The sequence below is a fragment of the Apium graveolens genome, chromosome 1 (assembly GCF_009905375.1).
Source record: "Apium graveolens cultivar Ventura chromosome 1, ASM990537v1, whole genome shotgun sequence".
NCBI classification, from domain to species: domain Eukaryota; kingdom Viridiplantae; phylum Streptophyta; class Magnoliopsida; order Apiales; family Apiaceae; genus Apium; species Apium graveolens.
In genome coordinates, this window is record NC_133647.1 from 36,627,420 (window position 1) to 36,645,686 (window position 18,267).

The 18,267-nt window shown below is 35.0% G+C and overlaps 1 pseudogene; it reads left to right on the plus strand.

Moving 5' to 3' along the window:
* Window positions 1-618: 618 nt before the first annotated feature.
* On the plus strand, window positions 619-1,274 carry LOC141664524 (receptor-like protein kinase HERK 1; annotated as a pseudogene).
* The last annotated feature ends 16,993 nt before the right edge of the window (window positions 1,275-18,267 follow it).

The window sequence follows — 18,267 nt, forward strand, 5'->3', positions numbered from 1 at the left end:
TATGCACCTAGATTTTGAATCAAGGTCTTGATTTTACTCTTTTTAGATCTTTTTTGATCTACTTATCACTTTATATAAATGGGAAAAATTTAGTAGTTATCACAACCATTCGTTATTGATAATCTAATGGTTCTTATACACTGAGAAAAAGGAAAATGTATTAGCTCTGTAGTTTCATTTTTCTGCAAGATTAGTTCTAAGAATTATTTATGGCAGCAATTGTATCTGCAAAGATTCAACTTCTTTCTCAGATATTCTAACTAGACTATGAAAAAGATAGTGATAACTAACCTAGTGCCTGCCGCATACTATTACAAGTTCAAAAGTTCATGATCAGAGCAAATTGAACATCTCAACTTTGTATTCTGGACTAATACTAGAAACAGCTACAAAGTTATTATTAGTTTGAGATATAAAGGTTTGCAGTTCTTAAAACCAGAGAGCATACCAAAACTATAGTACTCTTGAAGTATTACGTAAGAAATAAACTTACCACCAAGATTTTCTCCTCTCCTTGTACCATGTGATTGCAGAGTCTCTACGCTACATGTAGAGGTTTCACCTTTCATGCTTGCTGTCCCAGTGACATAAATCTTTGTCGGGAACTAGACAGTCTCTATGATCAGAGGTCTTCACTACCTTCACACTACTTTTTTGGCCAAGGTTGCTGATTTTGGTCTATCAAAAGCAGGACCTGAGATTGATCAAACCCACGTGAGTACAGCTGTGAAAGGTAGTTTTGGGTACCTTGATCCCGAGTATTTTAGAAGGCAACAGCTCACAGAAAAATCAGATGTGTACTCTTTTGGTGTTGTTCTGTTTGAAGTTCTCTGTGCAAGGCTTGTTATAGATCCATCACTTCCTAGAGAGATGGTCAACTTAGCTGAATGGGCAATGAAATGGCAGAAGCGAGGACAGTTGGATCAGATTATAGATCCCAATCTTGCAGGGAAAATCAAACCAGATTCTCTTCGAAAGTTTGCAGAATCTGCAGAAAAATGTTTAGCTGATTTTGGTGTTGATCGACCCTCTATGGGAGATGTCCTTTGGAATCTTGAGTATGCACTTCAACTTCAGGAGGCAGTTCTTCATAACGATCCTGAAGAAAACAGTACTAATATCATCCGTGACTGTCTCCTCAGGTCAACAACTTCAGTCATATCATTTCCACCACATCAGCTGGGCAGCATGAAATGTCTGCTACGGATGATGATCTTTCAGATTTATCGGTGAGCAAAGTGTTCTCTCAATTGGTGAAGTTCGAGGGTAGGTAACTTATTCAAGATGCATGCTATACAGGCTTAAATATTTAAGTGCTCGCACTGTTATCAAGTAGCTCTATCAGCTGTCTGGATATAGAACCTAGGACTAATAATATAAGCAGATAAGAGTGCAACTAATGTATTCCAACCTTATCAGAATGTCCTAGGCTCTAAGGTGAGGGAATGTCGTTGCATGATAAGGTCCATGAGTGTAGAGTTGTTCCCTGCAGTGGGCTGTTTCAAAAATAGTAGTTGTTTTGTTGTGCAGTTTCTGACTTTCTGTCCCCTTGTTTAGCTTAAGTACCAAGTAGTACAGCAAAATGTGTATCTGATGGTCTCTGAGCCGGGTAAGCTTCTATTGCAAATTTCTTTGTATTTGTTCATTAGCAGGTGAGCCTTAAATTTTCTGTTTACTCAACAACATATGTTTGATGTGGCAGGAGGCTATGCTAGTTGCAGGATATTATATGCATTTGGAAATTGTTCTTTAACTTATGATTATCATTCTCTTATCTCCTTGTTTGGGGCTTGCAGGCACACTTTATCGACAAATTTCTTCTATCGAAGGTCCTAAAATACGTGGAGTTGGTGTTGTATGAACTTAACTCTTGAGATCAAGATGAGAGAAGTCATTAAGCTTTGATTGAGTTTTGATTATCTTTTCTGCTCTTTCGCTTTTAATGAATATATTATAAATGAAGGTCTCTTGTTGAGACATTTATTTTGATGTAATAAATTATTGTTTAATATTTTTTTATTATTAAGATCGAATTGATGGTTCAATTTTTTTTAATGCAATTTAAGTATATTCTTGTCAAATTCTTTCAAGAAAATTGTCAAATGCTTAAAAGAAAACAAAAATGTTTTTTTTTTCAAAAAAATCACTTTAGGCATCGGTTATTTAGATACCCATCGCTATTGGGCAGGACAGTAGCGTCGGCATTTCAGACAGCCGACGCTATTAAGTAAGGCTATAGCGTCGGCGTTTCAGGCAATCGACGCTGTTGGGCAGGCCTATAGCGTCGGCATTTTAAATAACTGACGCTGTTGGGCAGCCTTTAGCGTCGGCTGTTTGAATAACCGACACTAATGTCAAGACTTTAGCGTTGCCTACTTAACCGACGCTAAAGGCCTATACCTATAGCGTCTCCCACATTTGCTACGCCACTTAACCGACGCTTTAGGGGTTATTTGACCGACGCTAAAAGTTCAGTTTGTACTAGTGTAAGGATGTAGCGATTAAGGATGTTATCCCAGAAGGAATTGATGTTGAGGAGGATCGTGTGAAGGATCCTAACAAGACTGAAGAGATGATCGCCAAAGAATTAATGACCGTAGTCAGGGTGACTACCAGAGATAGGATTGACCGGTTACTACTGTAGGTTTATTCAAGTTTGCAAAGATCGCAGCCACTTTAACGCGACTTACTCGTAAGACTGAGAAGTTCGAATGGACAGAGAAATGTGAGAACAACTTCCAAGAACTGAAGCAAAGATTGATGACGGTCCCTTTATTGGCGTTGCCGGATGGAAAAGGAGATTTTGTGATTTGTAATGACACTTCACACAAGGAATTAGGAGGAGTTCTTATACGGTACGGCAAGGTAATCGCGTACTCATCAAGATAATTAAGGGAATATGAAATTCGATATCCCACCCATAATCTTGGGCTCACGACAATAGTTTTGCCCTAAAGATTGGAAGCACTACTTGTAAGGAGAGAAGTGTGAGATTTACACAAACCATAAGAGCTCAAATATATTTTCACACAGAAAGAGCTCAACATGCACCAGGGGAGGTGGTTAGAGCTAATCAAGGATTACGATTATGAGATTCCTTATCATCCAGGAAAACTAATGTGGTGGATTATGCCCTTAGTAGAAAGGAGAGACTCAAGATGATAATGTCTTCAGAAGAGTTGATAAGAGATTTTGAGAAAATAGAAATAGAAGTAAAGGTAACCGGAGCCGGTACCGAAAAGCTGTTTGAGATTCCAATGTAGCTTGAATTATAGGAATATATCATATTGTGCCAAGAAAAAGTGATGAATGAAGGCAGAGAACCAATGACTGGAGAAGAGATTAATACCGAGAAAGATGATAAGGCAATAATGAGGTATTTGAAGGGTTTTTAGCACATAAACGCAACGAAAACGTAAATTATATCTTAAAATAACGAAACCCTCCGCAGGATCCATGCGAAAATAATATTTAATTCGTAGTTCAGTATGTTTACCTTAAGAAGCTTTACGTTAATGGAAAGATGGAGGTCTTGAATGATCACCACGTAGCCCGTCGCTGGAACGATCTACGCCTTGAAGGTATCCACACGAATGATCACCCGGAGGATGGGTGTGTACTAGCACGTTCTTGAGGCCGCCTTCTTGCCCTCTCTATCTCTCTTCAAGCTGATAGGGTTTATGTTTTATTAAATAAAATGTATAACCCTAATTCTATTAGAAAAAGATATTATATAGGCAAAAGCTATTTGGCCTCCAACCCTAAACTTAATTTTAGAGTTATTATTATTATTAAATTCGAAATTCTAATTATTGTATTATTAAGTCTCACTTAATCATCCAATAACTTAATTTCAGATTTAATATTAAATTCGAATTTCCTATTTATTTAATTAATTAAGTCACACTTAATTAATAACAAATAATTCGAATTACTTACATTTAATTTAAATCCGAATTTAAATTAAATAATCCTCCAATCATTCTTTGTGCGATCCTTTAGGTTATTATTATGTTGGCAACAATTTTAAATCTAATTTTAAATCTAATTTTAAATCATAAACAATGAGCAGCATCTAGTAATACATCATTGTTACCCAAGTAATAATAATTAAATCGGTGATCGATTAAACCTTTTGTGTATAATATACAATGTACTATAATCCTTTTAACCATATATTATAGATTAAACTCGAGGCATGTTATGTGTCATCATCTTCATAATTTAATCCAGGTTTCCTTGATCGATGAGTAGACTATAACATCAAATCAACATTTGAGCATGACCATGCATTTCATAGTCTAACTCAAACAAGAGGCCAATTATATCACTCCTAAAATAGGAGGGTTAAATCCTTTCTATATCATTCATATTTCTTATATGATTCATAATATACCCAATATACACTTTTATCATCACCCGGTCAAAGGTAACTTTTAATGCAACCAAAGTATTTTAATTCTCATATAAAAATATAATGATTTCAAGTCTAAGGACCAATACTACATTATCACTGTGAGAATTACTTATGACACAACAGACATGTAGAATCACACATCGGGTCTTCCAGCACCATGTATATAATACATGTGCCTGTGTTTTGACTTTAGTATCACTATACCTATGATCAATGAGATGTGATCATCAGTCAACATTCACACTAGTCTTAATGCATTATTAATGTCACACTAATCCTAACCCTCTACCAAATCCTGATAATCTAGGCTTGTTTCAGTGACTTATAACCTGTAGCTCTGATACCAACCTGTGGCGCCCTCCAATCCCGGGTCAGAAGTTTGGGGTCCACAACACATACACAATATATAAACCTGTATAAGAGATATTATTTATAATGACCCTACTTCACAAAACCACGGATCGCAACAGGTTAAAGTATGAAAACAAGCCACAACCTTAACTTTTATTACAACGTACCAAATCCCAACTAGTTTAACTTACAACTGATAATACAAATGATTCTTACAATCTTACTATATCTTAACCGAATGAAGCTCCTGCTAGCTCGATCCAACTCAAACTGGAACCTTAGCCCGCACATTGGACTGAGGAACTTCACTATCAGCCATATCCTTTTCAACTGTGAAATATGTAAAAAGATTTGCAAGGGTGAGCTAACTAGTTCAGCAAGTTATAATAACGATAACTGAGGTTAAACAATGATCAAATGAGATAATTCGGAGGAATCAAGTTTCTTTCCAACTAATCATTAGAATTGGATATTCATTTTAAGTTTTAAAAAACAAGGTTAGGCTGCTGATCAGTCACACGCAAACCCTGAGCGAAGCACACAGCTCTGCTCTACGAAATGGATCCAAGGCACACATTGGCCTAAATCGACCACGAATCTGGTCTGACCACGAATCTGGTCCACATAAAGAAAACTATCCAATTCTAAAACAATTTAACGTAATAAACAATGTAATTCAATAAGCAAGATCATAATCAACAGCGATAAAGCATTGGTATAAAAGCGTAATGCAAATCTTGAGTATCACAAGGGTATATCAAAGTATGTATAAGAAACGGTTTCCAGTTTGTAAATGATCAAGTATTATACGAATATTGATTTTTTCAAGGTATACTTCTTTGGTGTTATAAAGAATGGTTGGAGTATAAAAGTTTCTGTGTTTTCAAACAATTTTGTTCCAGTATTTGGTGTTTGGAAGTTATACATTTGGGGTGTAGTATCATATTTGTGTGGTTTGGTATCTGAGGATCAACAAAGGATGGTTTACAAAGAACAAGGCTTACGGCTCAAGATCAAGAAAAATTAGGGTTCAAGGATAAATAGTTTAAAGCACTTGCAATATAAACAAGAGTTATTTCGAATAAGAGCGACATGTTATGAAACAGTTCAAAAATAATTGCGATATATCTTGAAGAAAAGTTCGGAAGTACTTGCCTTACAGGGCTTTACAACCATTACTGACCGACTCTGAGCCGACTCTTCTGCTCAGGCTTTATCGTCCCATCACTAGTCCATATTAGATTCAAATTCATCACTCAGGTTTTTCTGTTGAAACTCTACTGAGCTTGTCGACTGACTACTAAGTCATCTCTAGTCCATCGTCCACTTTCAGGTTCCCGACTATAACCTACAGGGTCGAAATGCCCTACGTTAGATGTCTAGGTATGCTTGACATATCCTCATTACTAATTTTTACCCATCGACATTCAAACCCGACTCGTAATTATTCATATTAGAATAACACAGACAACAATTAGGGTTCACATTCTCGAAATCGATTCAGTGTTCGTTTTTAGAAAATACGTATACTTGTCATTTTATGAAATTAAGGTTACTGTATTTTGGACAAAACATACAACACAACATACAATCAGGTTCTATATAAAACATACGTATATGTATTTACTTATACTCGCTCGACGTCCCGATAATCCTCGGATACGCTCCCGTATTTCCATAGTTCGATTTTCCGAAAATCGGGCAGCATCTCCTTTGTTTATCGGACTACCCGTCGAAACATCCATCGACGTCAATTTAACAACGACAATCCAATTCACAACAACCACAATCCGAATCATCAGTTCAACCCAACAATCAATCCAATCACAACTCGTCACCTAAATTACGTACTCGACTTAATATAAAATCAAATTCTCGTTTCAAAAATAATTTCATAAATTAATTTATTTATTTTAAAATATTAGGACTCAGAATAAACATCATAGTCCACTGTCGGCTCGTCGAGGCTCATCGCCGACGGCGGTAAAATCTGCGGGTTCCCAATAAATTTCGGGTTTCCAAAGCGTACTTCACCAATTAAAACAATTTCGAATAATTAAAATAAGTATCTGAATAATCATCACAATTTCTTTCAGTATTTCAAAAACAAATCGAATAAATCGAATTATTTGATCGGTACAACCAGGGCAGTAACAAAAATAAAGGAAACAGGATAGCCACGCGGCATCACCGCCATCTCGTCAAAAATCAGCGAAAGGCGGCAAAACGGAGGCAAAACGGCGGCAAAACGGCGGTACAATTCCGGCAACAGCAAACTACAGGCCACAGTAATAACACCAAATACTGAGCATGCATATATAAGCATACATACGCGTATATATACACACATCAATCAACGGAGCAAACTGAGAATTGGAACAGTGATCGGAAAAAATCCAGGCAGCCAGGACTTACCCATGATGGAGGTCAGGGAAGAAGAGAGAGTTAAATTGAGAGAGGAAAGAACAGATAATCAAATCAAGAGAAAAGGGCACAGAAGCAACAAAATTCCGGCGAGAGGATACAGTTCCCCCCTCTGCGTGTGCCTCTTTGCTTTTTTTTTTTTGTTTTTTTTAGGCTCTTGTTTCTTATTTACTTATGTTATATTTATTTCTGCTATCCAAATTGATGTAGGACGTGTGGCTCTGAGTTTCTGAATGAGCGACACGTGTATTTTGAGATAACTACGAAAGTTCTCAGGCTTGATTTATCTCGAAATTCGAATTTAACGGACCGTGGTGCACGTAAAATAACTTCATAAACTTAAAAAAATAATCTTAAAATATCACAATTAATTCAAAGTTACTAAAATAAAATTTTCGTAATTTTTAAAGCATATTTGAAACAAAACTCGTACCCATATTTCCAATTTAACGACCTGAGTTGTACTTAAAACAAATTCATAAAATCATGATAGTAGTTTTAAAATGTTAGAAATATCCCGAAGTAAATAAAAACGTAAATTTCGTAATTTTAAAATAATTTCTAAAACGCACTTTATACCCGCTTCTAACAAATAAACGAAACAACGCGTGGGTAAAATTAATCCCAAAAATTTCCAAAATAATTTTAAAATTCTCGAAATATTTCAAACTTAAATAAATATGAGTTTCATAATTTTTGAAAAATTCTGGAATTAAATACAGATTTTACAAATAAATGAAATCAGAAAATCATATAGGGTTAAATAATTGATAAAATATTGATTTCTAAATTTTGTAAAATCCCAAAAATAATTATTGAAGTTATAAAGTCATAAAACTAATTTTTGAGACAATCAAAATATTTACAGATTTAAAACTGTAATAAAATCACCTTTAAAAGTAAAACTGAACAATATAACTCAATCTTTATCTACACATTCCAATCCTTTACACCCATAAATTACAAATAAATAGTATATATCAATATACTGCTGCCAAAACCAAGAAACATATTTTATTTAATTAATATTCCATAATTGCATATTTAAATAATTCGAAAATACAAGAGTCGTTATATCCTTCCCCCCTTAAAAAGATTTTGTCCTCAGAATCTGGTTTAACTAAATAAGTGAGGATATTTGTCAAGCATATCTGACTTTAGTTTCCAGGTAGACTCTTCTACTCGAGGATTTCAAACGTACTTATTATAGATATATCCTCATTTTCAAGGATTTGCCTTTAACGATCAAAAAAAATTTGGATCGATCACTATATGCTTTACAGACTTGGACCAGAGCCCATTGGTTCCTGATCAATCACTTGGTTCGAATCAGACACTTATCGCTTTAACATTGACACGTAGAACACACTATATGTACACACTATTGTGACGGTCACATCAACTCATGGGCATCTTTACCTATATTTATCAATACCTCGAATGGTTTACTAATTTTAGGACTTAACCTGTCCCTTTTTACTCAAACTTATCCAGTCTCTTTCAAGAAGAAACTTGTGCTAACACTATTGTTCCTATGTCTATACTCATATTCTCTCTCGATACAATCTCTCCTTCTTTCTTTGTCTACTCCGAGCTGCTTCAATTAATATTACTATGCTGTTGGTGTGCTGAATTAACTTAGAATTTGACAACTTTCTTTTTCCCACTTTATCTCAATAAAAACGGGGACCTACACTTGCGTTCACATGAAACTTGGTAAAGTGGCATTCCAAAGCTGACATTGTTGATAAATGATCATTTTAGTGTTTCCTTAAAACTCAACCTCTCAACATATCTTACATTTTCTGAATCACTTCCGTACTTTTGACTCTCTGTTTAAGGATGATAGGCAGTGCTCATTTTCAACTTGGTTTCCAAACATTTAAACATCTCTTATTCATTTCTTTCAGTTAAGGCTGAAAAGTAATCTTATATATTTACTCATTATCACCTTTAGGTACTTGAACGTTATATTCCACTCTTTCCATTTCGTTTATTAACTCCTTGGTGGTCTTGATTACATCCAATCCTTTTTTTCTACATAAGGCATCTGTTACCATACAGCTTTGCTTAAGTAGTTATTAATGGATTAATTCAGAATCTTTTGTTAACCTTAGTCAAAATTTCATTCTTGAAGACTCAAAGTATAGTTGTTTTCCTTCTGATCTTTGGAGAAAAATCCTTGGGCATCCCACGCAGACTTTCTTATTCCTTGAGTAGCTGAGGATGTTATTAATAAATACAGTTTACTTATCCAAGTACTCCTTATTCACCACGTTCCTTAATTCCTTATAGTCACCTGATACACTCGTCATTTCACATAATATCACCAGAGCTTGCAATGCTCTTAACTCACTTTAATCGTAATCTCTGATATTTTCTCAGGTTGGATCTTAAGTTAATCCTCGAGATATAATATATTGCTTGAATTAGGTCTCGTAGGAAATTAATTCTTTGTAGGGGTCACTTATTCTTATTCGTTGTTTTTCTAAACTCCCGATAATCAGTATATACTCTCATAATTTCATTCCTTTTCTCCCTTAACGTCACTGGTACACTTCACGATTCGCCTTTTGTAAAGTCGCTTCCTAGGTCTGCCTTATCCACTAGGCTCTCCAATACTTCGTCTTAACTCTTTGACATGTCCAACACCTCCCGATCTATCTTGAAATTTCCTTCTTATACCTGGTTATCACTATTTTTTTTAAATTTCCATATATCTTGGCATCTCTTCAATAACTTAAATACTTAATATTGTGAATTCCCTGTGGGATCTCATTTCTTAATTCTTCTACTTGTAGCATCCAAGTGCTGGAAGAAAATATGGAGATATCGTGATCGTTCTTCGGGGCGCTTAAATTTCCTTTTTCTAACTACTAACATCGTGATCCATTATCTTCTCTTGACATCTTATCTTTCCTTTCACAACTTTAACTGAAAGGTCACACTATCCATCTTTCTTCCTTTTGGATTATGAACTTTAGATTCCAATTCCAACTTCCAGAATCCTATAGTTAATTCTTCTGATATAGTTTCTATGTTCGTTTTTCCTTTTTGCTTATTGCTTGCCACTAAATTTGCTTCTCCTCGTGAATACCTACTTCAAACTCTTATGGTCAGTATAGATCTTACACATTTCTTCATACATATCAGGTCTCCCGATCTTTCAAAATAAATATTATTACTGTTAGTCCCAATGATGAGTAGGAAACTTTTGCTCGTAAGATTTCGGTTGTCTGGGTGCATATACAATAATTTTATTGTGTTGCATCATCACACATCCTAGTCTTATGAGAAGCATCACTATAAACTACCCAATATCCTTAATACTTTCAAAATGATAAAGCAGGTGTTGTAACCATTCTTTCATTTAACTCCGCAAAACTTTCTTCGCACTTTCCCATTTTATCTAAGCTTCTTGTTATTCCTGGTAAGCTTCATCAAAGGCGTTACAACTTTTAAGAAATCTTAAACCAATTTTCAATAATAACCAGTCCAGGGTAAAACTTCTTACTTTAATTGGTGCTTTTGGCCTTCCTTTATTCATAGTAACTTTAATTTCTACTGGATCTCTTTTGATCTTCTCCATATTGATTATTTATGCTAAGAATTATATTTCATACAACTTCTTTCTTCTCCAACTTCCCAGTTATCCTTAAATGCTTTACATAGTTCTCCGTTGACTTTAAATGTTACACTACTGCTTATCCAGATATTCCTTAAAGTTTCTGTCCATCAAGTTTAAATATTATTGGTATATTGGTTAATTCGAATAGCATCACTAGAACTTTATAGCAACAGTACTTAGTTATGAAAATTATCCTTGATATGTCTATAGGTTCAATCTTCAATTGGTAACGTTCAAATCTTAAATCAATTTTAGAAAATACTTTGCTTCTTCTGTTTGATCAAACAAATCAGTAGTTCAAGGTAATAGATATTCACTCTTGATAGGAAATTTGTTGAGCTTTCTTTAGTCGACGCATAATCTCATACTTCCATTTTCTTATTAACAATTAGTACCGGTGCACCTCCTGGGATACACTGGGTCTAATGGCTTCTTCTTCTAGCATCTCTTGCATCTGCTTGGCTAACTTCCTCATTTTAACTGGTGCCCTTTTTGTGTAAGGCCTTAGTCACTGGCTTCGTTTCAGGTGCTAAGTCAATCGCGAGCTTCACTTCTCTACCTGGAGGAAATGTTTATAACTCATTTGGAAACATATCTTGAAACTCTTTAATTGCTATGAAATCTTATAATTTTGTTTATTTCTGACTTTTATTTATCTCATGACCACTATTATGCTCACATATTGATCACCGTAATCATCGTTAACAAATTCTTTACTGTCCTTCTTCCTTTATATCTCATCATATTCTCACTTAACGTCTTCAGGACTATTTCTTCATCACGACGGTTTGTCTGAGCATCATGTTTCCATAGTTAATCCATTCCTTAAAATAATGTCAAGTCCTTTGTCTCAAATGATATCAATTCTTCACAACTTATTGCCAGAAATCTCAATTCCATCATTGGTATTCACTTATGTAACAATTACACATTCTTGACTTGCTAGTCCTTTAATCATAATCTCATCAATTCAATAGAGTAATTCATTTCATCAACAAAACCTTGAGAGGTAAACAATTAAGTTTCTCTCACATCTTTTAATACTTTAACGTATAAGGTATTTACCATAATCATCCATGTTGTCACGTCCGTAATCTAAACAACATATTTCACTGGAAAATCGCGTATTCTTGTTCTCGAAGACGCAATCCTTATTAGAGTAGATTCCCTTGGCTTTTAGTGGATCCTTTACTGGGGCTAGTAATTGCAATCCTTGCCATATGCCCTTGTTTCCTTTCCATATATGAGAGGTAGATGGAACTTCGTCTGCTTGGTTTTTAATACGTTGATTTCTGTTTGAAAACCTCTTGTAAAGAATGACAGTACAACGAAATGACTAGAAGAATTTAAAATTCAACAAAAATTAGAGTTCAAAAGAAAGAAGAAGTAAGGATTTGAATATGAATGAGATAACCACATTGGTACTTAAGATGGCCAGTCTTTCGTACCATATGGTATACATCACATGATTAGGTGGCGTCCCACCTGACTCTTCGTCATTCTGACAAAGTGTCTCACCATCACACTGTTTGTCCCAATCAGAAAGCAAAACTTAAGGGAAACAATTAAATTTGAAAGGAATACAATATCCTCCTTTTTGATATTGTCATAAGGAGTTTATTTAAGAAAAGAAGTTCATAATTATTTAAGAATCAAAAAAGGAATATACGCTATAATATTGAAAACAATAACGATACCATTGGTCACCATCCTCATTTCGTTTGTATTCATCTTTCGAGCTTGTTCGATCATAATAGCGTTCTCATCAGATAACTTCGGGTTTCCTCTTTTTAATTTAGAATAACCACGAACCATTCAACATAACGATCCTTTTGTTAATAATGTTCTTCTTTTAGAAAAGTCTGGAAATCTTCCCAATCTTCTTCGATCGCGCTCAGGCTCTTTTTAAATCAATGAATTCTTTAGGCTTTAATGGTCTCTGCAACTAGATGAATAATTACTCCGTACGCGGATTATGTTATTAACCTAGTCAAACCGTTAGGAATAATCAGCTTCTTCATAATCGCGGGTTACTTTGTTCTCTAAATAAACAATATTAAGTCTGAAACAAACATCCTTCCAGGTAATCCGAGTCTTTTAACAAACAAGAAACTAAGTAGTAACTTGACAACCAGGGTTTAAAACTTATTTTATTCAAAAAGGCTTTTAGAAATTTTGTAAGGGAAAAATCTTTTTCGAAAACTTGTTAAAATTTTGAAAATCACAATGCTAGTTGTCCTTACTATATGAGTTGGTTGTTGTCCTCCCAACCTATAAAAAGGTACCAAATTAGAGAAATATTCACATAAAGGTCCGTTCACTTCGATCTACCTTTTCTCCTTTATCGAGTCCATGTGCCTTCCTTAATCGATGAAACTTCAATTATCGTTGCATATTATCTTATTCGTAGCTTCACATCAAGGCTCCCATACTGATAATACTTCCATCATCAACTTTGCAATCGTTAAGTGGAACAGACTGTCCAATAGTCAACAAGTCTATTTCATAGAACCAAAATTTGCTCATATCACATCACATCACTACTTTACATATCACATTTATCATAGCACCATCATTTAATTCTATAAATATTCCAGATTTATACTTTTCTCTCTAACTTTTTCATAATTTATCTAATCCATCCCACAACTAATCACGGGTGACCTAATCACTAATAGCTTCTTGTAACCTGATAACAGCTATCCGTCGGAACATTTGAATCTTTTTCCTAAACTTCTTCTCACCTTTATTTGTATCTCAATACTCACCATTTACTGCAACTCCCGAATCCATACTCATAGGTACAATTGCTCCAATGGACAAGTTCTAAACTGGGGGTATAGAATAGGGTATAGCGTAAAATGAAGAGATATACTCACAACCGAATGTCCCGTAAAATAAGAATAAATGAATGGAGGTTCTTAAATAGGTAGTCTCATAACAAGAGGTGGTAGAATAACGTGGAATAGCTTAAAGAGGTGCAACTGTCATAACAGAAGGTAATATCATTAATACTGATGGAGGAACAAGGTGCAAATCAAATCCGAGAGAAGATGACGATCCTTGAACAGAAATCTCCAACGATCAGATAATATAGGGAAATCAGGATCTGCCATTGCTGTTGTCTGGAAATCACGTCGCAAGCTAAGAATCCCGAATCGCAACACGAACCGTGTCGGAGACTTACTATACAGGCGCACTCATCCTCACGACATCTTATTTTTCTATTTCCTATTCCTAATCCTAACCCTCTACCCAATCCCGACAATCTAGGCTTGTTTTAGTGACTTATAACCTGTAGCTCTGATACCAACCTGTGGCGCCCTCCAAAACCGAGTCAGAAGTTTGGGGTCCATAACACATACACAATATATAAACCTGTATAAGAGATATTATTTATAATGACCCTACTTCCCAAAACCACGGATCGCAACAGGTTAAAGTATGAAAATAAGCCACAACCTTAACTTTTATTACAACGTACCAAATCCCAAGTAGTTTAACTTACAACTGATAATGCAAATGATTCTTACAATCTTACTATATCTTAACTGAATGAAGCTCCTGCTAGCTCGATCCAACTGAAACTGGAACCTTAGCCCGCACATTGGACTGAGGAACTTCACTATCATCCATATCATTTTCAACTGTAAAATATGTAAAAAGATTCGCAAGGGTGAGCTAACTAGCTCAGCAAGTTATAATAACGATAACTTAGGTTAAACAATGATCAAATGAGATAATTCGGAGGAATCAAATTTCTTTCCAACTAATCATTAGAATTGGATATTCATTTTAAGTTTTAAAAACCAAGGTTAGGCTGCTGATCAGTCACACACAAACCCTAAGCGAAGCACACAACTCTGCTCTACGAAATGGATCCAAGGCACACATTGGCCTAAATCGACCACGAATCTGGTCCACATAAAGAAAACTATCCAATTCTAAAACAATTTAACGTAATAAACAATATAATTCAATAAGCAAGATCATAATCAACAGCGATAAAGCATTGGTATAAAAGCGTAATGCAAATCTTGAGTAGCACAAGGGTATGTCAGAGTATGTATAAGAAACGGTTTCAATTTTTTAAAGGATCAGGTATTATACGAATACTGATTTTTTCAAGGTATAGTTCTTTGGTGTTATAAAGAATGGTTGGAGTATAAAAGTTTCTGTGTTTTCAAACAATTTTGTTCCAGTATTTGGTGTTTGGTGGTTATACATTTGGGGTGTAGTATCATATTTGTGTGGTTTGGTGTCTGAGGATCAACAAAGTATGGTTTACAAAGAATAAGACTAACGGCTCAAGATCAAGAAAAATCAGGGTTCAAGGGTAAATAGTTTAAAGCACTTGCAATATACAAAGAGTTATTTCGAATAAGAGCGACATGTTATGAAACAGTTCAAAAATAACTGTGATATATTTTGAAGAAAAGTTCGGAAGTACTTGCCTTATATGGCTTTACAACCATTACTGACCGACTCTGAGCCGACTCTGCCGTTCAGGCTTTATCGTCCATCACTAGTCCATATTAGATTCGACTTCGTCACTCAGGTTTTTCTGTTGAAACTCTACTGAGCTTGTTGACTGACTACTAAGTCATCTCTAGTCCATCGTCCACTTTCAGGTTCCCGACTATAACCTACAGGGTCGAAATGCCCTACGTTAGATGTCTAGGTATGCTAGACATATCCTCGATACTAATTCTTACCCAACGACATTCAAACCCGACTCGTAGTTATTCATATTAGAATAACACAGACAACAATTAGGGTTCACATTCTCGAGATCGATCCAATGTTCATTTTTAGAAAATACGTATACTCGTCATTTTATGAAATTAAGGTTATTGTATTTTGGACAAAATATACAACACAACATACAATCAGGTTCTGTATAAAACATACGTATATGTATTTACTTATACTCGCTCGACGTCCCAATAATCCTCGGATACGCTCCCGTATTTCCGTAGTTCGATTTTCCGGAAATCGGGCAGCGTCTCCTTTGTTTATCGGACTACCCGTCGAAACATCCATCGACGTCAATTTAACAACGACAATCCAATTCACAACAACCACAATCCCAATCATCAGTTCAACCCAAAAATCAATCCAATCACAACTCGTCACCTAAATTACGTACTCGACTTAATGTAAAATCAAATTATCGTTTCAAAAATAATTTCACGAATTAATTTATTTATTTTAAAATATTAGGACTCAGAATAAACATCATAGTCCACCGTCGGCTCGTCGAGGCTCATCGCCGACGGCGGTAAAATCCGCGGGTTCCCAATAAATTTCGGGTTTCCAACGCGTACTTCACCAATTAAAACAATTTCGAATAATTAAAATAAGTATCTGAATAATCATCACAATTTCTTTCAGTATTTCAAAAACAAATTGAATAAATCAAATTATTTGATCGGTACAACCAGGGCAGTAACAAAAATAAAGGAAAGAGGACAGCCACGCGGCATCACCGCCATATCGTCGAAAATCAGCCAAAGGCGGCACAATTCGGGCAACAGCAAACTATAGGCCACGGTAATAACACCAAATACTGAGCATGCATATATAAGCATATATACGTGTGTATATACACACATCAATTAACGGAGCAAACTGAGAATTAGAACAGTGATCGGAAAAAATCCAGGCAGCCAGGACTTACCCACGATGGAGGTCAGGGAAGAAGAGAGAGTTAAATTGAGAGAGGAAAGAAGAGATTATTAAATCAAGAGAAAAGGGCACAGAAGCACCAAAATTCCGGCGAAAGGATACAGTACCCCCCTGCGCGTCCCTCTTTGCTTTTTTTGTTTTTGTTTTTAGGCTCCTGTTTCTTATTTACTTATGTTATATTTATTTATGCTATTAAAATTGATGTAGGATGCGTGGCTCTGAGTTTCTGAATGAGCGACACGTGTATTTTGAGATAATTATGAAAGTTCCGAGGCCTGATTTATCTCGAAATTCGAATTTAACGGACCGGGGTGCACGTAAAATAACTTCATAAAATTATAAAAATAATCTTAAAATATCACAATTAATTCAAAGTTACTAAAATAAAATTTTCGTAATTTTTAAAGCATATTTGAAACACAACTCGTACCCGCATTTCCAATTTAATGACCTGAGTTGTACTTAAAACAAATTCATAAAATCACGAAAGTAGTTTTAAAATGTTAGAATTATCCTGAAGTAAATAAAAACATAAACTTCGTAATTTTAAAATAATTTCTAAAATGCACTTTATACCCGCGTTTAACAAATAAACGAAACAACGCGCGAGTAAAATTAATCCCGAAAATTTCCAAAATAATTTTAAAATTCTTGAAATATTTCAAACTTAAATAAATATGAGTTTCATAATTTTTGAAAAATTCTGGAATTAAATACAGATTTTACAAATAAATGAAATCAGAAAATCATACAGGGTTAAATAATTGATAAAATATTGATTTCTAAATTTTGTAAAATCCCAAAAATAATTATTGAAATTATAAAGTCATAAAACTAATTTTAGAGACAATCAAAATATTTATGGATTTAAAACTGTAATAAAATCACCTTTAAAAGTAAAACAGAACAATTTAACTCAATCTTTATCTACACATTCCAATCCTTTACACCCATAAATCACAGACAAATAGTATATATCAACATACTGTTGCCAAAACCAAGAAACATATTTTATTTAATTAATATTCCATAATTGTATATTTAAATAATTCGAAAATACACGAGTCGTTATATAATACCCAAGATGTAGAAGTAGATAAATTGACTTCAATAACATAAATACCTGAATCAGAAGTAGTAACAACAGCCTTCTTCTTCTTCAGATCCTCCAAATAAGCATGACAGTTCCTCTTCCAATGACCTGGTTTCTTGCAATAGGGAGAATCACCAACCTTTGGAACACCACCTTTAGGCTTCAAAGCCTTGGTCGGATCAGGTTTCGGATTGGCATTCGATTGAGATCCCATCTTCCTCTTGCCTTTTCATTTACCCTTTCCTTTGGCCTTCCCCTTATTCACCATCAACATGGGAGCAGGGGATGTCTTCTGAACGTTGGTCTCAGCAGTTTTCAACATAGCCAACAGTTCGGTGGGGTTCTTATCTGTCTCATTCATATTGTAATTCATCACAAATTAAGAATAACTGCTGTTTAAATATTGCAAAATTAGGTCAATCTGGTGCTCCACAGTAATCAGGGCACCCAACTTGGCAAGGTACTCAATATACCCAATTATCCTTAGAACATGCGGTCCAACCGGATCACGTTCTCTCTGCTTACATGCATGCGATGATTTGAAAGTATCAAACCTCTCCTGACGAGCCTGTCCTTCAAACATACGTTTGAGGTGCTCAATCATATCATAAGAATCCATATTCTCATGTTGTTTCCGAAGTTCAGCACTCATGGTCGCTAACATGA